This window comes from Melospiza melodia, chromosome 3 (genome assembly GCF_035770615.1).
Source record: "Melospiza melodia melodia isolate bMelMel2 chromosome 3, bMelMel2.pri, whole genome shotgun sequence".
Taxonomy (NCBI): domain Eukaryota; kingdom Metazoa; phylum Chordata; class Aves; order Passeriformes; family Passerellidae; genus Melospiza; species Melospiza melodia.
The window spans coordinates 19928295-19951133 of NC_086196.1; the positions used below are offsets into that span (position 1 = coordinate 19928295).

At 42.5% G+C, this 22839-nt stretch overlaps 1 protein-coding gene across 3 annotated transcripts in view; it reads left to right on the forward strand.

Annotated features, from left to right (window-relative positions):
- The first annotated feature begins 463 nt into the window (after window positions 1-463).
- Window positions 464-22839, forward strand: part of KLHL29 (kelch like family member 29) — a 387440-nt gene continuing 365064 nt past the window's right edge. For 2 of the 3 annotated variants that reach the window (XM_063150912.1, XM_063150915.1), the window contains exon 1: window positions 464-563. The gene's annotated coding sequence lies outside the window, so the exon portion shown is untranslated. Of the gene's footprint in view, window positions 564-22110; window positions 22173-22271; window positions 22384-22839 lie in introns of those variants that run through there. The other variant, XM_063150913.1, reaches the window with a different exon arrangement.

Here is a 22839-nt window from a genome sequence, read left to right on the forward strand (position 1 = left end):
GGCAGCGGCGGCGCGGTGACCTTTGGATCGCGCTGTCCCCTCACACGTCCCCGCCGCGGGCCGAGGGCAGCGCTCGGGGCCCCGGCGCCGCCCGCACCTGCGCCCGGCCCGGGGAACGCGGCGGGAACGCGGCGGGGCGGCCCCACGAGGCGGCGGCGGGGCCGGGGCTCGCTCCGTCCTCCCTCCATGCCTCCCTCCCTCCCGCGGGGGCGGCGCGGCGGACGGGGCGGGCCGGGCCGGGCTCCACCGCCTCCCGCCGCCGCGGTGATTGGCCCGGCCCGCCCCTCGCCCCGGCGCCCAGGCCACCTCCCTCTCTGGCTAAAGCGGGCAGTAGGTGAGGGGAAGGCGGCCAGACGGGAGCATGGTCGCGGCTCCGCGGCAGCCTCCGCCGCCGCGCCGCGCCTCCCTGCCCGGCCTTCAGCGCGGCTCCCGGCGCCCGCAGCCGCGCGGGGTTCTGCGTTAGCGGCGGAGGCTGCGATGCACAAACCGCCGCTGCCGCCTCCCGCCGCCGCGCATCCTGCCGCCGCCTGAGGACGCGGCCGCCTGCGCCCCCGCGGAGGGAGGTAAGCGGCGCGGCGGTGCCCTGCGCCCGCCGAGCCCCCGCCGCCGCCCGCCCGCCGCGCCGGGCATCGCGGGGCTGGGGCTGCCCTGCGCCTGCGCTCGCTGCCCGCATTAAAAACTTCCTGCGTGCCTCCCGCTGCCTGGGGGGTGCCGTTCAGGGGCCAGCGGGCCCTCGTAATGTTGCTGTGGTGGTTTGGGGTTTCTTCCGGGTTTTTTTCATCTTGGCGTGGGGGTTTCCGCCCCCGCCGCGCACCCACAACTTCAGGCGCTCGCTCGGGGAGCGGCGGCGGCCGCGCAATTCCTCCCCCCCACCCTCCCCGGTCCCGGGGGCGGCGGTGTCCCCGCAGACCCCCGTCCCTCCGGGGGCGGCTGTCCCGGTGGAGCCTCCATCCCATCCCCGGGCCCGCTCCCGGAGCCGCCGCGGAAGTGCCTGGCGCGGATCGGCGCGCTCCCCGCAGGCAGCCTGCTTCCCTCCCTGCCTGCTTCCCAAACGCCTCGGCCAGCCCCGTCCTCACCCTGCGCCCGACATGCATTCCCGATCCCCCTTCTGCTTCTCCACATCCCCACGCGTGATGCATACGAGGAACTTTTCAGCACAATGTTTCCAAAATATATATATATTATTTGTGTGTATATACATATTAATGCATTTTGTACGATTCCCATGCCGATGACATGTCCTCGCCGGTGTTAGGTTTGTTTTGCTGCTGCTGTGCTTTTCCACTGATGCTTGCTTTTTTATTTTTTTTCCTTCTCTTCTCTCTCTCTTTTTTTTTTTTTTTTTTTTTTTTTCTTTTAATTTCTTTTTTTTTTCTTTTTCTGAGGGTTGTTTTCCTGTAACTTATCTCCGCACCCGAGTGCTGCCTGGTGCCGTTCGGAGCACAGAGGTGCATCCCTTGGGTGCCGGTTTTCCGAAGGTCTGGCTTAGGCTGGGAGGGAAAAGCTACTTTCTGTTTTGACATTGAGTGGACGTGGCGAGCTGTCCTTGTCGTGTGAGGATGCAGGTCTGTGATCCCCGGGATTTTGAGTTCATGTCTCTGTGCCTCCCCGGAGGGTGGAGGAAGGTCTGGAGGAAGGGACTTGTGGAGATGGATGGTGGTGTTTGTCGTACACTTCATAAACAGTGTGTGCTCATCGTCTCCAAGATTATTTTATTTTTCCTCCCCTGGTTTCATTTATTAAACTGAAAATTTCCCTTGAACGCTGGAGACAGATTTATCTCCCCACCACAACCAAAAATGATGGAGCCCTGGTCATGTAGTTGGCTGCTTATCTTTTGTTACTGTATATGAAAACTGCATAGAAAAAACCGCAGCATTCTTGTAACTACATTAAGGGGGATTTAATCACTTTTCCATCAATGAAGGAAAAAGCCGTGCATGTTTGCTGCAGGCTTATTATTGTTTAAATGGAAGATTATATAGAGCATATTTCCGATAAATGGAGAAACTTTCTTTTTCCTGGTAATCTTGAAAATAACTGAGCAGTGTGTGTGTATAGGCACGTGTGACTCTCTTGCACCGATTTAGACACATTTATCAGGTTCTTCTTTTGGGGTACTTCCAAAAACCCAAACTACTGTAGGTTTAAGGTGACTGCAGATAACAGTGTTATTGTTTCTTATAATTAGCAATCTGCTGAAACTTTAAATCCTTCTTGAAAGATAGGATCTGTGTGAGAAAAAGGGTAGTGTTCCATAAGCTTTATTCTTTTTTTATTATTGTTTGCCTCCAAACCAAAGCAACAGAGTGTCTCTTATTGTTGTATTCCAGCTTAAACGGCTAATAGTTTTATTTTTTTTTGCCCATGTGGAGAAAAATCAAGTACAGCAATATTTTACTCTGACATTTATCTGCGTCAAACTTTAGTTATGCTCGGGAGGTTGTTTAATCTTCTCTGAGTAATGTTCAGGATTGTGGCTTTTTGTTTGTTTATTCTTATAACCTGTTCCTATTGTGTGTATTTCTAGAAGTTGACTTCAGTTTAGGATGAAATATTGGAGCTATGCAAATAATTTAGTGACCCTACCAGAATGAGACTTAGCCTGCGTATGTAAACTGTGCTTTTCATTTCCTTGTTTTGCATAACTGTTTTTTTCCCCCATAATATCCATGTTGTTATTTCCTAATAATGCCTAAGGTATTTTAATTGAAAATTAATATTTGGTGTTTGAATAACTAACTCTGAAAAAATGAGGGTATCACTGTGATTTATTTAAAAGTGGAAAAACATCCTGTCATACCAAGTACTTGTCTTGCAAATAATGACCTGTAGCACTTAATTTGGATGAATTTCTGTTCGTGTTCATTTTGCATACAATGAAGGGTGTTAAATGAACTCTGAAATACAAGCTGGGCTCTTGGTCTCAAACTGCCTGACTTTCCTGCATTTGTTGTCTCCAGTAGCTTATGAAATGTGTGCACAGTGTGTCAACCTTTCCCTTAACAACAAAACCTATGAGCAAATGTTCAGTGTGAATTATATTACGGAAATAAAATATTCTATAGTTGTCATGGTTACAAATAGAGGCAGGGTTACTGGTTTTCATCTGCATGCTGGGGAGGGGGGATCTAGTTTTGTCACTTTTTAATTACGTTTCTATTGAGTGATGGTCATACTTCAGATACCCAATATATTAAATACATGGCACAGCGAATTAGATTTTGTCAAAGTCTTGCTGAAACGAAACAAAAAGTGGTGGTGTGCAGGAACAAACCCTTGTTCATTGGTTTTTTTGAAGCAGAAATCTTGAGGGAAGAAAGTAACCAGCTCTGTTTTGTCTTGGTTTCTAGATTAGCATGCTGCCGGCGTTGCTGCTCTTCTTCAAACAATAATAAAAAGTGTATAGTGTGTATGTTGACTGGAAATCTTCTCAATGAAAGGAGAGGGAGGCACGGATCTAGGAATTAGATGTGATTTTTGGGTTTACTGAGCGCCGTGTCTGGTGCTATCACTTTCAGTGCCTGTTTGGGAGCAGAATTCATTATGCCCAGGTTTGTGTGACAGTCTCTCCGGCGATGCTGCTCTGCTCCCACGCGTCCTCCTGTGCCAGGTAGCGCTCCGTGGTGTCCCTGGGAGCTGCTCAGCTCGCCAGGATCGGACCGTGAGTGTTTGCAGTTGCTGGCGCCTATCCCAGTGCGTGTCTCTCCTTCTCCGCGCTCATCTGCAATTCAGTCTTGTCCATGCCTACTTGTTTTCCTGACCTTTTAATTTAGTTCCGATACCTGATGGACCCAGTTCTTCTGAAGCACAGAAAAAAAAAATTAAATAAATAAAGGGCCAAAAGAATTAATTTTTTCCTTCTGTTCTTGTCTTTGTGTGCTGTGGTGAAAACTCACACACAGCATTAGGGTGGGAAAAGTACCCCATGATCTGTGAATGGAGAGAGGCATTCCTGGCTGCCCCACCTTGTTCAACCCTTGTAACTTGCATCATACCCCTATTGTGCAATATTTTTTTATCTTAGAACTCATTTGGAGTTTTCTGCTGCACTTTGAAGCTTTGGTCTCTCTTTATTATTTTTGTTGAGTTTTTCTATCATCCCTTCTTTAGGTTGAGCATGGTCTTACTTGAGTTCTTGTAATGACTTGTCCACTAAACTCCATGTATGACTTGGATTTGCTGCTGTAGGCCATGGACCCAGGGAGCCCACGCAGGTGAGGGCCTGATCCCAAAGCTGCTCTGCTTGCAGAGCCTCAACTTTATAGTGCAGCACTGAAGTCTGCGTCGTCTTCACATCACTAATTCTTTGTGCCGCAGTCGAGATTCCAGCTAGCTAAAAATCTCAGCATGGGTTAGTGACTTACTTGGTCCTTCTGCTTTTTTGTTTTTCCTTCCAGATCTTCCATTTTGCACAGTTTGCTGACTCAGTAATTTTAAATACGGCATAGTATCATTAGGTTCTGTGATTTGTGTATCTAATCACTTTCTTAATGTACTCGCCTCTCGGCAGAAGAAAGACAGTGTGAAACCTATATCCTAAAGCCCATAAACATACAAATTAGATATTGTTGAATATACCTGCAGGTAACTGAATTACTGCATTAACCCTTTGTCATATTCTTAAAATAATTTCTCTTGTTTTATGTTGGCTTACTCAGTGTGGAGAATTTCAACATCCCTCTGTGCAGTTAACTCTTCCATAAAGTTACTTGCAGGAAGGTGGAGCTCCTACATGGAGGCTTAAGATGCTCTTCCAAAGAAGTAAACTGCCAACAGCAAATCCAAGTGTGAGGCTGTATGAAACATAAACAGCTTTGACATGCTTCTGTCACTTCTGTGTTTCCTTTGTTACCAGAAGTACAAAGAACTCCTCCTCAGCTATAAAGACATTAAAAGGAAATAGATTAGAAATCTCTTATGGGAACGCCTTCGTCAGGTTTTTGCAAATCACCGGTGTGTCCCAGGGTGTGAATATGCATCATGTACCTGGTACAGTGAAACCAGAGCTGGTGCCAGCAGTGCCCAGAAACCTTCCCAGTGCTGTTGTTATGCAGCCAGTTACCTCTGTGCTGTCTTGACCATCTTGATAAATGACAGTAACTGAATTCCTAGTCACACTCTTCCATAAATAATTTTATGTTGTGGATTAGGATATGTGGAACATGGGACCATTTTGTCTAATTTTTAAGTGCTGTCTGCCTTTTTTTTTTTTTTTAATGTGTGATGCTTAGGTTTGGGTTTCCAAATATTCACAACTTGGATTTTGGCCGTAATTGGTATTAACATCAGAAAAACAGGTTTTTTTGGTGGTCTTAAATTTCAGGTATAGTTCTGGCTTGCAATAATAATACTGATTCTGTGAATGAGTCTGCTGAAATATAGACAAAGACTTATTTTAAAATGAACTCAGTGTTCCTTTTGTAGCGCTCTGTGATTTGTGTTTTTAATTCCCTGCCATTCATTACAATATGCTGTGTGATGGGTAATGGTGAGCTGGGATTTCTGTTCAGATTTGGTTTTTTCTGGGTTGGTCTCCAATTTTAGAGCTCTCCATAAGTACAGGTAGTACACAGCTTGATTGGGAAGCAGATTATATCTCAAGGTGTGCAATGGAACTCGTTCAGTGCAGTAGTTTGCAAGAAAATCTGCCACTGATAAAATTCCTCTGTAACATTGCTGTTAACTAAAAGCTGTTAAGTATGCTGTGGCAGGAGTGTTTCTTGGACTCTCAGAGTAGTTGAGAGATACTGTGAAGAATCCTTCAAGTTGATATGGTGGTATCTGAGACAATAACCATGTTTGGTAGTAGGACTCAAATTCAGAAGAGGCTAATTTGTTGAGCTGGACTCTATTCATATGTCTCTTCATATTTGAATCTTGGAGAGAGACTCATTATCAATCTCCACTCCTGTTTTTTATTTTAAACCGCCCCCCCAGACAAACCCAAAAACCTCCACCCCAAAACCAAGATCTGCATGACAGGGCAGACTTCAGAAATCCTGGGTTTAAGGTGTGATTTAAGCCCTTTTGCTTCAGATACTTCCTAAAGTCCATGCTGATGAGTAATTAATATTTAAATCGGATAATTCTGCCCTAAGATCTGCTTTGTCAGACCTTGTTGTAGGATTTTGTTTTTGGTCTGCAAAAGCAATGCTGGTGGATTTGCAGATTGCAGCATGCTACAGCCACTCAGAGGAGGGTTTATTTTCTCAGTCTGAGGCTTAAACATGCTTTCTCCCTTAATTAGAGGGAGAAGAATTTAAATGCAGTTAGTTTTTCCAGCCACAGGTAAACCCCAGATCAAAAGGAGAGGTGAAAGAGTTCAGGAAGTTCATTACAGTAATCACATGACATGGAATAACTTTGAAGTGGATGCAGCTGTGTTTACCTGTGCTTTGAAATCTATATGTATTGCGGAGTTCGGTTGATTTGTAGCTTGTTGAGCACCTGAATTCATTAAATGATTCCTAACATATTGTATACTTCACAAACTTCATTTTTCACTTTCTCTTGATTTTTTTATTGTCTCTTGCCTGCCAAGGGTGGAACAATGCCAAATTGGAACACTTCATGTTACAAAATGTTGTTGGGTATATAAATGTCTGGAAAATACTTTTGAAACTATATGAAATGTTGCAGAATGAAGTTAAGCAATATCTTTTTAAGCTTATTCATTAACTCTTCTTAAAGTTTGGAAGAGCAGTGGCAGAGAAGCTGCTAATTCTGTATGAAGTTTCTTATGTTCTAATACAAGCAGTAGAGCACAAAAATATACGTGTATGTGAAATGTATAAACTATTTCAGCTCTATTGACCTATACACAATAAAATGGCTCCTTGGCAGTGCCTATATTATTAAGTGCATCCTTAATATGGGGTGGCTCAGTAGAGCTCTTTGGCATGAAGTTTTTGCTTGGATTGTGAGGGCCAGGAACTCTGGTGGCACTGGAGGTTGGTTCTTCTGGTTGAGGCTCTTTACTTTTGCCCTTTTATTGAGTGGCTTTTTAAAAAGACTAGTTGGAGGTTATAAGGGATATCTTTGAAGACTCCATGAATGAAAGAAGGAAAATAACAGAAGAAACACTTTTCCTAAAATTTTACTGGCAGTAAAATTTACTGGAGTAGGGAGAAATTTCTGGAAGGTTGGAGTAAGTGACTGCTTGATTATGAAATACTGGTTATATTTTAAGGGTTTTATTTAAAAACTGGATCATATAAATATCTACTTCAAAGATGCATCTTGTTTCTTTCTCATCCTCTCTTCTCAATTGTGGATAGGAGTAGATGCAGCGAGGCTTAGCCAGATGTTCCTCATGACAGTGGACTGCCCTGCTTTCCCCCCCAGACAGTGGGTTTCTCCCCAGTTGTGCAAACAGCTCAATAGATTACATCTGAAAAGCCTCTCTACTACCACAGACACTTTGCAATCCATCCTACTCAGAGAAGAGAAATACCAGAAACACTGAGGATATTGTGTGATGAGAGGTTATGAAAAATGCTGTGCCTTCTTCCTGTAGAAGGGCACAAAAATTGTGTGACTAACACTCCCAGGTCATCTCTGACAGACTTGCTAATAAAATGCAAGGCAAAATGTTAAACGTACTGCACTGCCCTCTTTATTATGCTATTTTTGGCTGATCATATGAGGAAAGTATGTATCATTTAAACAAAAGTCACTGCTCTGTCTTCCCTTCTTTCTCACCCCCACACTGTTTCACATTTCTAAACATTGAGCATACCAATCAATATTCCATTAAGAGGAGAATTAACTTGGGAGAAGCTTGCATGTATTTGCATGTAGTAGCTTATTTCTTGGTCTGTGGCTTTGTGTTGCCTTTCCCCAGTGTCATATTCTCCTTTTTTTTTTTTTTTAAGAACACTCCAAATATTTGTGCAATTACTGCTAGTAGTGAGGTTTGCCATGCCCCATCTTAATTTTGTCAATATGAATTGCTAGTAGAGCTGTCTGCAATGCCCTGCTTGCAGGCAACATCAGTCAAATGTTTGTAGTTACCTTTTTGCTTCTGTTTTACAATAGCTGGGCATCAAGGTACTAGGCTTCAGATCAAATGTTGCCCCCGGTTACACACATGTAGTTAACAGAAATCAATGTTGCATAGGCGTAAATGAAAGTTGGGTTTGATCTTTGGTGAGTTAACTCTTATCTCTTCTACATTGATGCTAGTCTAGATTTTCTGCAGGCTGGATTGAATGCCCATTCTCAAATTCAGAATTTGTGAGGTTTTGGCTGTCTGTGCCAACATTTTATGCCTTACGGTCTTTGTATGAGACTGAAAGTAAAAACCTCCCGCTTGCTTTCCGAGGTCTGAGCCTTAAGACTGCCAACAAATGTAATGAGATGTGATTAAAAGCTGCCTGTAGCACATAAGAGTGTGGGTTGTGGCTGCGTGGGACCTCCTGGGGAACCTCTCAGTTGATCTTGATGTGTGAATTGTCACAGGAGCTGCTGAACTGTGGACCAAATCCCGATCTAGTTAACACCTGTGGAGCTGACATATTCCAGTATGTATCTGATGTTGCATCGTGCTTCTCTACCCTGAGGAACAAATCACTTGTGAAATTCAACTGTGAAGGTCTTGAGGTCGAAGAAAAAGTCTGCAAATCTCAGTAGATGACAGCAAATGGAAGAGAGGGGGAAGGAAATATTTGCTAGTTTCTGATGTGTATGGTCCAGCTGCTTCAGTACCCTTTCTTCTTTCCCCTCAGTTCTGTATTATATAAAATGGGCCAGATTTGTCCTTGGCCTAGATCCATGCAGTCAAATAATGTTACATTTGGTATCCTGAAAACATTAGATAAATTCTTTAAATTTATTGAATCTTTGAAATGAAGCTTCCTTCTTAGTATGTTTTTTCCTTTTTGAAAGAAAAGTTTATAGTTTTATGATTAAACTTCTGGATAGTTTGAGTTTTGCAACATAGACAGCCTCATCTCTCTGAGAACTAAAAGGTAATGAGAAATTGAGTTACTTGGAGAAGGCAAAAAAAGCCTAGAAATGGTGTAGGAGTTAAGAAAATAATAAGGCTTGCTTGAAGTCCCTAACATGTGAGATTGACTTTAGAAGTGGTACTTGGATACAGAGCTGCAGCCAGAGATGAAGGGAGAATTATGATTGCCCTAATACTCTTTATTTTGGTTTGGTTTTCCTCTGTCTCAGAGAGAAATTTTGAAAGCCCATTTGTGTGTGTATAGGGTATGTTCTTGCTAAAAAAGAAATTGAAGCAAGTTTTCCTTAAATTCACTGTTTCAATATCACACTTGAACAGTTCACAGCAGCATCCTTCAAGCCTTCTAGAAACTATTCTTAGACAAATATTGTTGTTGCAGCAGCTAAGTTACTGAAGTATTGTATTTCAAGAATAATACAAGTAAAACAAAACCCCCAACCTTTGTGCCATGCTGGCATCTTTATTCAAAGAACTGCATACAGCTGCAGTGCTCTGATGGCAGAGTTGAGGGAGCGTGGGCTGGAGATCAAGAATGGCACCCAGTTGGGTCAGGTTGAGAGGCTTAAACACTAATTTATGATGGAAGTGCAGGTGCAGCTTGAGCCCAGGCATCTCCTGCTGGAGGTGATGGTTAACCAGGGCATCATCAGGCACTCATCTGGGGAGGCCAGGGGTCTGATTAGTCTCCTGCTGGAAGTCCTCGTTAACCATTGCCTTCCCATTTTTAGGCTGCACTGTTTATCAGGCAGTTATTCAACTTTAGGAAAACATGAACAGGCTCAGACTTCCTCAAGATATTTACTAAAATGGCATCGCACATGACTTAGTAGAAGTCTTTTCCTGTCAGAATATTATCTCGTGAAATTAGAATCTATCAGTTCATGGCTTTCAGTAGACCAGTCATCTCTTGAATTTGACTGTAGCCACTTAAGGGTTGGCTTAAGTGGATAGTTTTACTCTATCAAACAAAGCATGAAGCCCTTATTTTTATGTAAAAGAGATTGCAAATTTAACAACAGTCAGAACTGTTCAGCCTTGGGCCATCTTGATTAGAAAATTGAAAGATTATAAAACCTCAAGATTAACCACTAGGATAAGATCCAAGAAATGTCAGTGCTCATTTTACCTAGCTAATATTACTTTTAATTTCAGGCAAAAATTTGGGATTAATGCCTGGGTGTCGTGTGCATAACTATTACATGCACAAATAGACCGTTTAATCTTGGCTTGCTCTATCTAATGAAACGATATGTTTCACTGTAACTGCAGTCAACATAATGTTTAGAGATGCTTACAAGAATGATTATCTGACAGCTCATACAGGAGAACACCAAGTGACAGCATTGCTCTGCGAAACTGTCTTCAGAAAAAATGATAAGTGTAACTCTGAATCTCTGTGTGGGCTGTTGGCCAAGAAGAATTTTACACGAAAAGTTTCTGATCTTCGCCAGGCCCGGAGCAGGTTCTAAGCATTGGTATCTGACCTGTCTGCCACCAGAGAGGGAAGGAGCTCTGTACAGAGCAGGGATGCAGGACTTGGATAAAGGCACGTGTCAAATAAATGAGTGAGGTTTTGATAGTTTTTTGGGTTTTTTTTTCTGAGGGCATGAATGTTAAATCATACAATTTCTTTAAACCCCAGAACAACTTTGTGAGCAAAGTTTTGTTGCCCAGAAACATCTATAAAAAGACAGAAATGCTTTACATTCTATGTATGGAGGAAAGTTGCAAGCATTTTTGCCATAAAGCAACAGTTAACTGCAAATTGTACTGTGGAATCTGGAAACAAATACCTTGGTTCCTGAGGAACCAAGAAAGTGCCATATTCTGTATGAAATGGAATCACAAAGACCTTCCAGGGAAATCTGGAAAGCAGCGGAGTTCTTCCATTTTCCTTCATGTGACCTCAGTGTTCTTGACTGGCTTTTTATTTAGCTGCCACTCTGAAGCTTTGCTGTTGCACACACACACAGAAAAAGTATCCCTAGAAACTATGTGGGGTCATCTTGAGTTCTGTGTGTAACTGCAGCTTTTTTTGGCTGCTTTAGGGTCAGGCTTGTGCAGTCCCATCTGCTTGGTAGCTCTCTCCTCTTCCAGTGTGGCTGGTTTGCCAAAGCAGTCTGCTTTACATAAATCTATATAAATATTCTCAGAGTAGCTGTACATGCACTCTGCTCCCAAGTTGCTGCATTATCTCCTCTGTCACTGCCTCTTAAACCTTCAGCTCTCTTTTTTTAGATTTATCTTGTTTCAGATTAATGAAAGCACCACCCACAATTATTGAGCATCTGAAGGATAAAGCACATCATGTTAACTTCAGTTTATATTTGAGGGGTTTTTTTTCAATCTTTGATTTTTCTGTTGAGGCAATAAGCTCTTCTGGAACAAGGGCTGTTATTTTTTTGCCTGTACAGTTAGAGCTGCCTCCCTGGTTGTGCCTGGTGCTTTAACAGCACAAAAATGATTCATAAACTCTGAAAATGCTGTTCTTTTCCACCCCTCCTTTCTCCAGTTCAGTCGACAAAGATTCTGTTATGCTGAGGCAAAGGAGAAGTTTTCTCTTTCTCTTAATTACTTATTTTTAAGATGAAAATATATCCTAGAGAGGTAAAATGAAATGTTACAAAATGTTATGATTTCTATTTTAACAGGATTTAAAAAAAATTTTGAGATTATTCTAGAGCTAGTGAGCAGTAAGACAGGCTTGTTAGTCAGGGCTGTATCTGTTTCTTCTGGAAGGCAAGTATGTGCTTTGTCTCACTCCATTAAAAATAGTAATCCCAGGAATATATTGAAGGCTCCAAAGTATTTCGGAGGTGGTTGTTGATGTAGAGGTCCACAGTCACGCCCACCAGAGGGCATTTTATCACCAGTTTCTTGGGGAAAAAGTTTTTTTCCTGAAGTCATGAATAAAGTAGTAAATATTGGACGGGAAAGCAATGTATGAAACATTGTACAGATAGCTTTTTTGTTTATATATAAATACATATGCTTATTTCCTGGCTGTATTTATATGTAAATAAGTAATGATGTAGGCTTGAATGGTTGGGTTTCCCCTCTGCTTTCTAAATACTTTCTAATTTTACTTAGGGATAATCTGGGGGAGAAAGGAATTCCTTACAGCTCTCCCACAGCTGGTGTAGCCATTGGTTACCAGGACTCTGCCCTCCCTTCCACACAAGTGCAGCAGATGCTCTGGATGATTGCAGCGTAGCCTTGCTCCCCCTCTCCAGGGCACTCGGAAGCAGAGGCTGCTGTTCAGGAGCCCTACTCATTTAAGAGGCTGGAATTTGTGAATATAGTTCATAGCGAAGCCCCTGGATCTAAAGGAAGCACTTGGCAGCTGGGGAAGTGTACATCTGCCAGATGGACCTGACATCTTGTGTTTGGCAGCAGTTAATGCTAAGGCATGATATGCAAAATACAAGGATGACAGCTAGGAAATGAATTTTTATTCTAAAAACTGTGTTTTGATTTTGGTTTTTGCCTTTTTTACTCATCTGTTTTCCATTATGAAATAAAGCTCTGTAGGAAGGGAAAAAAAGAAATCTGCTCCTGAAAATACCCTGAAAACTGGCCAGAAAAGGTATTTCCTCATGAAGCTGACATCTGTGCTGAAGGTTGGGCTGCCCTAGTTCAGATGTGCGACCTTCGTGGGCCTGATACAGCACATAAAATGTGATTAATTCCCTTCGATTCCCTATGGATAAATAGATCCTCTCCAGCAGAGCCCCTGTGACTTGTTTGCAGTCTCAGCAGAGGCATGGGGTCATCTGAGACCAAGCTGCAAACCCAGGCAGGGCTCTGAACAGCCTGCATGTGCTGGGACATGCAGACAGAGCAGTGGTAAAAGCCTTTCTCTTTTGCAGGACATTCTCTGTGTCTGTGTGGGATGTGCTCTGAATGATTTGATTGGAGATTTGGAGACTTTGTGATCTTTGAGAATGTGGCCCTTATGCACAGTGATCTTGTTTGGGGTGAAGGAGGCCCAGATGCAAGGCAAGAGCCTAGTTCTTTGGAGCACAGCCTCTGGGCAGTGCCTGCAGTAGGGATGGATGCGCTGGTTGTGTGTGCTGCTAGTGAGGAGGCACAGAGTGCTCTGGCTCCCCCTGATCCCAAGGGTTTCATGGGGCTCTGGTGTGAACACTCTGCTATGCAAAATGGGGTGAAGACCCTCAACCAAACGGTGTCTGCGGGGATGTGTGGAAACATTTGCTCAGACCTTAAGATGATTGCAATGAAAAATTGAGGTGAAGGATTAATCAAGACTAGCTGCGCTTCATCAGCAGCAGGCAGTCTCCTACTAAACTACCTCAATGTTTTTCAGCCTCTTTTTTCAGATGATATATCCTTCAGCCAGGAAATATTTTTTTTTTCCAGCAGTTAGTGTCTGTGCAAATAAATGACCTATAAAAGAATTTTATTAATTCTCTAGGACTAAAACTTTGAATAACATTTTTAGCTAGATAAATTTGCTTTCTAGAACTGTCCAGATGATTTGATAAAGACCTATGTCTTTGCCACCTTGTCATCACTGAATTTAGTAGTTTAATATCTCCAAGGATTGTAAAAGATATCTTGTGGTTAAGACTTGAGAGAGTTGTGGGGTTTTATTACTATTTGAGGGCTTGAGTGTAAATTAGTGTTAAAAGGACTTTGGATGTGAATCTGTATTTTGTTTCCTTGGGTTTTAATTTTGCCTGTGGTGATGAGCTGGACCACATATAAACGTGGGGACCCAACTGTTAAGACTTAAGTGAGGGAGTGTTGTTGTAGTGGGTGAGTTACTCTGCTAAGAACTTTGCTAGCATAAAAAACCCCAAATCTGTTTGGATGAAAAAAAAAAGTAGATGGCAGCACTAAGCTGTTGTGAAGGAGAGAGAATCTGAAGGTAGGAAAGATGAAAAAGCCTGTTAAATCTGTAATTATTGCAACAGTGCAGAGCTCCCACAACATGATAGCAACTCATATTAGCAAAAGAACCTTGCAGTCTGGTTTCCCTGCTGTTATGTTGGGAGTAGATGCTACTGCTTCTTCTCATTTCATTAGGAAGGACCATGTGAGGTCTCAGTGTAACTCTGAGCCAAAACAAGCTCATATCTAGGTTTCCTACAGAGTGACTTAAGGATTTGACCTGACTGCTGTTTGTATCTTGGTGCTGACTTGTTAGCACTGTTGTTATTGTATCAGAAACAATTCCTTTGCCTACCAAGGTATGTTCAAAGGCAGATGTAACCTCAACATATTTTCATTGAGGCATGTATGTCTGTGGCAAAGTTCTTGAGTTATTTGTTCTGTTCGTAGGACTACATAGCCAGTAGTGTTTTTTTGACAGATTTAGCCAATACCAGACTGAAATCTTATAAAGATGCTGATTATTCTGCATTTGAATTAGTATTTTAATGTGCCTCAGCAGAAGCCTTTTATATTAAAAAGAACGACTTGTCACCTTTTGCTTACTTTGCTGCTTTTCTCAGTCTGATGTCAAACACTGATTTAAGGCACTTCTGGAAGAGGAGGGGGAGGAGATGCTTGCCTTGGAGCCAGGTGACTGCCTTGCTTGAAATCTGTTTCTGAGCAGCAAAAGACTGTTTTTGCATTTTGTGAACTCCAAAATAAGGCAAGCAAAAAACCAAGTTCACTGTTTTTGTTATTGTACTTGCGCTTTGAGGCAGCAAATAAACTAAGGAATTGGCAGCATTGTGAGGGCATAAAACTTGAATACTTTCAGGACATTCAGCTTTGAACAGGATGGGAGAAAATCCATGTGTTTTTAATTACCAAACTAGCTGTTTCCAATGTTTTGTCTGACCAGCACTCTCTTTTGGGAGGAGAGCCTGCTGATGGTGCAGAAGGTGAGCTGCTTGGACTCCAGTCAGTGGTGTGACAGCTTCCCTTGGGGGAGCCTGTTTTAGTGCTCAACCACCCTCTCAGTGAAGAACCTCTTCCTAGTGTCTAATCTGAACTTTTTTTGATCTTCTTTTACAAATGGAAAACTAGTTGTGTGGATGGATATTTGGTGTAGCTAATCAGAAAACTCTCAAAACAATGTAAGAACCAATAAATCAACAAAAAGGAAAAAAACAACCAACCAAAACAACAAACCCAACCAAAAGAACTCAACCCAAGAATTTTTTACATGGGTTGATTTATAGCTTCTGCACTGAAAGTAACTAACTTTATATGGTGGTGATTGCATGTATTGTTTGTTATTATAAGTATTATCGGAATTTGGCAGGGTTTTAGACTGCTAAAATAAACTGTTATTTTAGGAAACAGCAAGTAAGTTCTGCTTCTGGAGAAATGGATATGTTTTGAGGACATAATTTTTAATATTACAGTTTTTATATTTTCTTGAGCAGCTAAGGCGGTTAATTGATATACACTAGGAATGAACTTGTTTATCACATGGATCTTATTGGTCCAGTTGTGACCTCAGAAAGATGGGAAATATGATATTTTTTTGTCTGAATTTAAGTTTGTGATACTCCTCTTTTAAAAAGATATTTAACTTAGTGTTTTTTTGGAAAAAAATATTCAGTGCTTTTAAAGGTCTTAATGTGTTGTGTCCAGATGAAGCTTAAAAACAGACTGACCATGGAGCTGCCAGACTTTAGGTCCATTTAATGAAATACCTACTCCCAGAAGTTCCCAAGGGGAACCATTTATAAAAGGAGAAATGATATTTTGATTTGGGCTGTTGTAATTATCTTTGTCTCACAATACCTTTCAGGGGTTATCCCAGAAGTTTAATACCTTGTACCAAGATTTGTTTTATCCTATACTCTTTAATCTATTGATGTTCTTAGTCATATGTGTCTGCTTTGGGGCAATTCTTGCTTTTTTTGGCCTTGACAACTTCTGGCTTCAAGCTCTGTAGTCGGGTTAGACATTTTTGAGATGATCTTATTTTTATCTCTTCTGTAACTTGTAGCTTTTATTGAATTTCCCTTTATTATGTAACCAAGCAGAGAGAAACTGAAGTTATGATTTCTCTCTGCTAGTGATGATTTTACATTTTTATTTCATCCCTTAAGTCTGCTATCCAGTCTTCAGTCTGCCTTCAAATAAGCTTCTCCACATCCATAATACTGTTATGGTCCTCTGAGCATTCTCTGAGTCTCCAGTATTTCCCATGGATTTGGGTGCCTAGCACAGAGTAAGGAAGCAATACTGATGATTTGATAGTGGCACTTCAAAACTGCATTATTCCTCAAGCTAACACACTGAAGGTTTCTTGGTATCGTTTTCCCTGCCTCACTGAGCAGTTGTTGCAGAGTTTTCTGTGACCTCTCCAGACTGCTGCCCATAGGAATTTAGCTGAAGGACTGAAAGTCTAAATTGCTTTCCTTGAGATGAAATTAGTTGATATACTCTGTTTATTTTAGTACAGGTTATCATTGATGTTTTTAACTTTAGGGGTTTCCCTTTCACTAAGATCAGTGGCTCTTCTGAATGATTTTACAGATTTTGGGGAATCTGAATTGGATCTTATTCTATCTTTGGAACTAGGCTAACATCAAGAAATTCTCATTTTTTGTGTGCATATCAAGGGTCCTGTAGTTCCACAGGTTTCCTTTCTTTACCAAGCTTTGCCTCGGTAGGAGATGGTGATTTGCTGAAGTCTGGCTGTTCCCTTACTGTGCTCAGGATTAGACGCTAAGTTTTGTCTCTGTCTGGTTTTACTCTCAGGAGCAGATCGTGGAGAGGAGGGGAAGGATGAGCAGTATGACTCAGTGTGCAGCATGCCCTCTCTGTCTGACAAGCTGTGCAGTCCCTGAGGTTCCTGTCAGCTCAGGCCAGAGCAGTGGTATCTTTAGTGCAGCCGGGCTTGTGTTTGAGTCCTGCAGGTCTTCGCATCCATGTGTGATGGATTCCCCCAGCTGAGCAATGCTCGTCTCTGCTTGTATGTCTCATCCCCATCCCACCTATTTTCCTCTGTTGCCTTTATAATGAGTCAAGTTGAATTTCTTTAAAAAAACTTGACACCCAACTTCCCTCACTGGCTTTGACTTCTGGCTGTCATTTCTCAGGTGTCTGAACAGTTGCCTCAAGGCTTCTGCTTCTCTGTTCATTTGTGCTGATTTAAGCTGAACACGGCTGATTTATGAAATATATCTTAAACAAAGTTGGCTGAATAGCAAGGTTTTTTTTTCTCTCTTTTTCTGTTTTTCCCCTCCCTTCATGGGAACTTAATTACTGAGGGGTAGAAATGATTTTGGTGGCTGGTATTTTTCTGTTTTTATTCAATTTTCATGAAAATTAGATCCAAACGTAAGTACTGTGCATTTCCTTCACGCTGCAAATTCTAAGAAAATATCACTTATAAACAGTGAAACAAACAAATAAAAATGTATCCATTGCTTGTTTGCTTTGAAGTAATACTTGTATATAATCAAATGACTCCAGGAGCTGGCAGGCAGCTTTAAGAACAACATCAAATGTGATTAAAGCAAATACTCAGTTGGCAACCATTGGACCTTTATCACAGTTAAGGCTTCTCAGCATCAGACTTTCACCACTCCTGAAACACTGTGAGAATGAATAAATAACCATCTTCAAACAATCTGAGGTGATTGCATCTGTTTGGCCTTTGTCGTGCCGTTTCTGCTCTGTGACTTTCTGCTTCACGACTTTCTGCGTTTCTGCATTTCTGCAGTGTCTCATGTCAGGCTTTGCAAAGCTCCAGGAACCGGGGAGCTGAGATGCAGAGAAGAGAAGGGATTTGCCCGAGGCGCTCAGATCAAATGTACTCCCAGTTCTGGTGGCAGAAATTGCACATTTCTCTCCAGGCTCTAATAATCTGTTGTCCTGGAGGGCAGCACTGTTTGTTTGTGCCTGGTCAGTCTCGAAGGTGACCTGCCCTCAGGGCTGGGTTGGTGGCTCTTGGCTGCAGTGGGGAGGTGAAGTTTTGCCTGTGATTTGAGCAGGCTGCAGTGGTGATAATAAAACCATATCTGCCCCACTACCAAAGATTTGGCCAGTGCTTTTTTAATATTTTTTTTTTAATTCTCCAAAAGTAAAATGGTCCTTCCCCTCAAAAAGATCAAGAAATCTTCGTTGTCATGTACTGCCACAATAACGCCTGTGGCTTTCAGCACTTGAATTTTGCCACTTTATTTTCTGGAATACTTGTTTTTATTTCAGTTGTACACTGGGCTGTAGAATGTGGTAGGCTCCTGTAGCAATGCCCTCAGTCTGCCCCAGTGTGCTTCTGTGATGGCTGACAGTCCCAGAGACCTTACCAGGGAGCTGCTGAACACAGTATGCAAAAAAGTGGCAAAAAACTTACGGAATTGAGCCCTAGCAAGCAAAAAAAATATTCCAAAACTGTGACTGAGGCAAGTTTTTCTGAGCTTGGCAAAGGAGGCTGTGATGAAGGTTGCCTTGGAACTGTCGTCGTGCTGAAAGGGAACTCATGGTCTTTGGCTTGGATGTTAGCATGGATTAGAGCCATAGGGTCCTAAAGGGTTTGGCTGTCTTAGATAATTTTTGCTAGTGTGAGTAGTTGAATTGAGGCAGCTCCTCCAGACTGCTCAGTTCCTTAAATGAGGTGCCTCTTGCAAGGAGTCAGCAATGTTCTGGTAACCTGGAAGAACGTGGGTGACTAATCTGCGGTACAGTGCAGAGTCACACCTCTGGCACCAGTGCTGTGCAGGAGCCTGTGCATTGGCGCAGCAGTGAATGGAGCTGCTGGAACTGTGTGCAGGGCCATGGTCTGTCAGAAGCTGTCTTGATGAGTAGTCCTCATCCTATAGCTGCTGGATGGCTGTGGGGATTATTCTGTATTTCCCAGAGGTGGGGTTTTTGCTTGTAAAAACTGAGTCATGAGGTAAGAAAAGCCCTTTACACCATTCTGGGTGTCTGATGCCCAGACAGGAGCAGCAGCTGTCAGGCATCTCTTTCTCAGTAGCACAGAAAAGCTGGGGCTGTGGGGCAGCACTGAAGCTTCAGCACAAGGATCTCCTTAGAGCACTGAGCTGGGGCGCAGCCCTCAGAGCAGCAGCAGGAAACTCTGCTGCAGAGACAAGGGCTGTAAGGGGAATATCTGAGCAAGCGGTGTGTTGGAAATCTGAAGCGCTGTCCAGAAGGGAAATGTCCTCTAAAGGAAAGTCGGCTGTGCAGGAGGGAGATGATAGAGCTCTTCCTGTTTGCACTTAAAGGAGAATTAAGAGGATAATCTGCTATGGCAGCTGCCATGTACCTGCTGCACTGCTGCCTTAGTGATGCCCCAGTCCTTGCCCAGCTCCTGTGGTTGCCAGCTGCTGATAGAGGGATGCAGCCATGGATGGCCCAAGTGGAAACACCACTCCTTTTGGAAGAAGGAAGAACTTGGCTTGTGGAGAGCCTACTCTCCACAATTACAATTACAGATAGCAAAATTCTTCCTTTGTGCATGGAATTGGGAGCTCCACCTAAAGACAGGTTGTAATATTGCTTATGCAATCCTGAGAACTTTCAAGAAAGGAAGAAGTAGCAACTGAAGACATTGTTCATAACTAATCTTGTGCTAAGACCTGTCAAGTCTTTGCGTTACTTGAATTGTTTTATTTCCATATTTTAAAACCATCTGAGAAGGAAATTACTGTCCAGCTGTCTTCCAGCTGTATTTTCATAAAGTTGACCCTGCTTCTAGCTTGAGAATATGTTGCCAATTACCTCCCTTTCTTTGGTTACTTTATTTAAATGCCTTATCTCCTAGTTCTTGACTTGATGAGGTTTCTCCCTATCAGTCATGAACATAATTATATGAGTGTTAGGACAAGTCTTCAAGCTTTGAATGGTGGTTGTGGGAGAAAACATTTTAATTTCTTTCACCCTTTTGGGGGAACGTGCTCTTTCTAAAAGTCTGCATGGGCCACGTTCTTTTAGTCAATGTAACCAAGCCAGTGCTGCTGTGATCTGGCAGGACTTGCTCTGACCTGAGGATGGAGAGGTCATGAGGTCCCATTTACCTCTTGGGCTCTTTGTGTTTGACTGCCACTTGAGAACTAGACTGAGAGGCTGTCATGGGGCAGCATTTCTTGAAGTGACCTGCTTCTTTCATCTGGCAGTGACACCTCACCCAGCCAGCAAGGCTGTATGTGCCAAACTATGTGTGTACTTGGTAGCTCCAGAGTCCAGACCAAATCTTTTTGTAGAATAGAAGCCAAACCCTGGAGTTGGGCTGGTCCTCTGTAGTTACCAGCTGCTTGGCTGGTAATCTTGAAGTAGTGCACCCTACATCTAATGTATTTGTCTATAAAAGCTTTCACCTATATCTTAACTGAGAGGCAAAGGTTTGTGCTTTCAACACGAGAAAGGTCAGGGTTTACGCTGTCCTATAAAAGCTTGTGGTTATGGACTGAACTCCTTGCTTTTGATGTAAAAAAAAAAAAAACCAAAAAATCAACAAACTAAAATCAGTAGTTAACACTCTTAAGCAAGTATCCCTTAGAGCATGTTGAGCAGTCCAAAAAAGCCTCTTGCACACTTAGGAAAGAAAGTGCTGAATGTTTCCAGAAATGCTGTGTGTTACTGGCATAGGGCACTTCTGTAGTTCAGTAGTTCAGCCATATTCTAAGCAGGGCAGCAGTAGGGAAATTCCCACTGATGGAGAGCTTGCTTAAACTATTTAAAAACTTAAAATGGTCAAATCTTTACTTAAGTCAGATGAAAATATTGAAATGTGTTCTTTCACAGAAAGGGTTTTCCTTTTGAACCCAGCTGGACATTTTTAGCCTGAAAAGAAAATCAACAGCATAGGTAGATACCAAATCTGTTCTGCAATGAGCTGTTCGTCCCACTGGAAAGATCCTGAAATGAAAACTTCTCCAATAAAATGAAGTATCAATAGTGCTTCCTTCCCCACAGTGGAAGTTCGGAAACACAAAATGTGGAGCGTCAGTCAAGCTGTTTTCTTGAAGTCCTTTGCTACTTCATTACATATGAGAGGGGGCTTGCTGTATCAGTTTGTTTTGGGATAGTTTTTTTGTTCTGTTTTTTTTTTTTTATGGTAGCTCTGAGGAGAAGTGTAATAGCAATGGGAGTTCAGCAAAATAGGCAGCGTAGTCTGCTAGGAAGTGTCATAATTAAAAGTAAGCTACATTTGTCAAAATAAATGAACAAAACAAAGTTTATGGTACATTAACTGGTTTGCTTACTTGCACGTAACCAAATTTTTTAGGATTAGTAATTGGTGTCCCACTCATTAGTGAATGTTAATTAGTTTCTAATGTGATACTTATTGGCAAGTTTGAGAACAGAGAAAGAAAAGGAAACAAGTTATTGGGACCAGGCCCAGTAAACTGCTAAGTACTCACTCTGGTTTGTTCTGAATATAAAGGTATTATTTAAACTTTCCTTCAGAACGGGAGAACCAGCTACCTGCAGCCCGCCAGGATGGCAGCAACTTGCATCGTCTGTCATAGCCCAGCTGCTCTGTGATTCAGATTTGATTTCTTGGAAGATGTCAGAGGTGTTGCTGACCCTCCTGTGCTGGCAGGCCTGGGCCAGGGTCTGGCCTTCACCTCTCCCTGTCGTGCTGGGGGCTCAGCTGTTCTTGTGTTCCACCCTTTGGAGCTGCAGCTGCTTCTCCTGTTAAGCACAGCTTTTCCAGAAGGTACAAAGCGAAATTGGGGCGAGTCTTGCCAAATCCTTTGCTGACTCTGAGGCTGTGAATACCATTAGTGAAAGCTGACTGTAGAAGAAATTCTCATGTTGCTGTTGGGAGAGGTAATGGCTGTGTCTGAAGGATTTCCACGCTACCGACGTGAGGAACGAGGCACTGGTTTGTGTCACAGTCACAAGCCAAATCCCTGCGACAGAGCAGGCTTCTACATGTGTTTGAAGGTGGCAGAGGAGCTGTTTTGGCAAGTGCATTAATTCTTGGAGAATGATTAGGCAGGATGGAGCTCTTCCCCCTCTGTATCAAGTAGGTTTCTCTCCTGATTAATTTTTTATGAGTAAGGTACAGGAAAGAAACTGCGTAATTCATGAACCGTGTTTTAATCAGATGTTAGCACTTTGCTGTTCTATATGTCTTACTAGGTATCTCAGCAGTTTTTTTGGGTAACAGTAAAAAGTAAAACACGAATCAAGCCGCTCTTATCTCTTCTTGCTTCACCAAGCAGGACTCAAACGAGGAGATCAGTACAGTGGTCCCGAGCCAAGATCCTCAGAGATTTTTAGCAAAGACTTCCGTGACAAAGATACTGATGAGGTGACGTAGCAGAAACTTCTCAATGTTTTTAACATTCAGAATGTCAAGGAAGAAGCCATTTTTACTCATACCTGAATGTTGTTTCTTTGTCCTAGGTAGCAAGTGAAGAAGCTTGCTGCTCTCTTTGAAGCCCTTACTGATCAGTGTCTCCTGCCTGGTATAAGTGTCTGTACCATCTGTGGCCAGGGATGTATTCCTTTATATTGTTCTGGTGAGCTTGGCATAGTATTGGTGCTTTCTTGTATAACTCTTAATTAAATCTCTGAAGTGTGCTTCTAATATTCTAAGTTTTGTCACCAAACTCTTACTTCTATTAGAAATATGATTGGCATATACATTTAGTGATGTTTTTTGAAGAAGTTTCCTTATCTAGAGAAATATGATGAGCAAAACCAGATTGAAGGAGCTGGTTATACTTGGTCTCCCGTGCAGCATTAGCTGCATACTGCTGACAAGTTTGGAAGATATAAATAGCTATCTTTGATGCTAAACCCCTTATTTTCAGGGTATTACAACCTCACTCTAAAATGCTGAAGTACTTCCAATGGCTTTAAAGAGGTGCAAGTTAATTTCAGAACCTGTGGTAAAGCAGATTGATAACTTGGGGCAGTTAGAGCATGAAGAGCAATGGGATGTCATAACTCTGGAAGAGAGTGTGTCTGTGTCT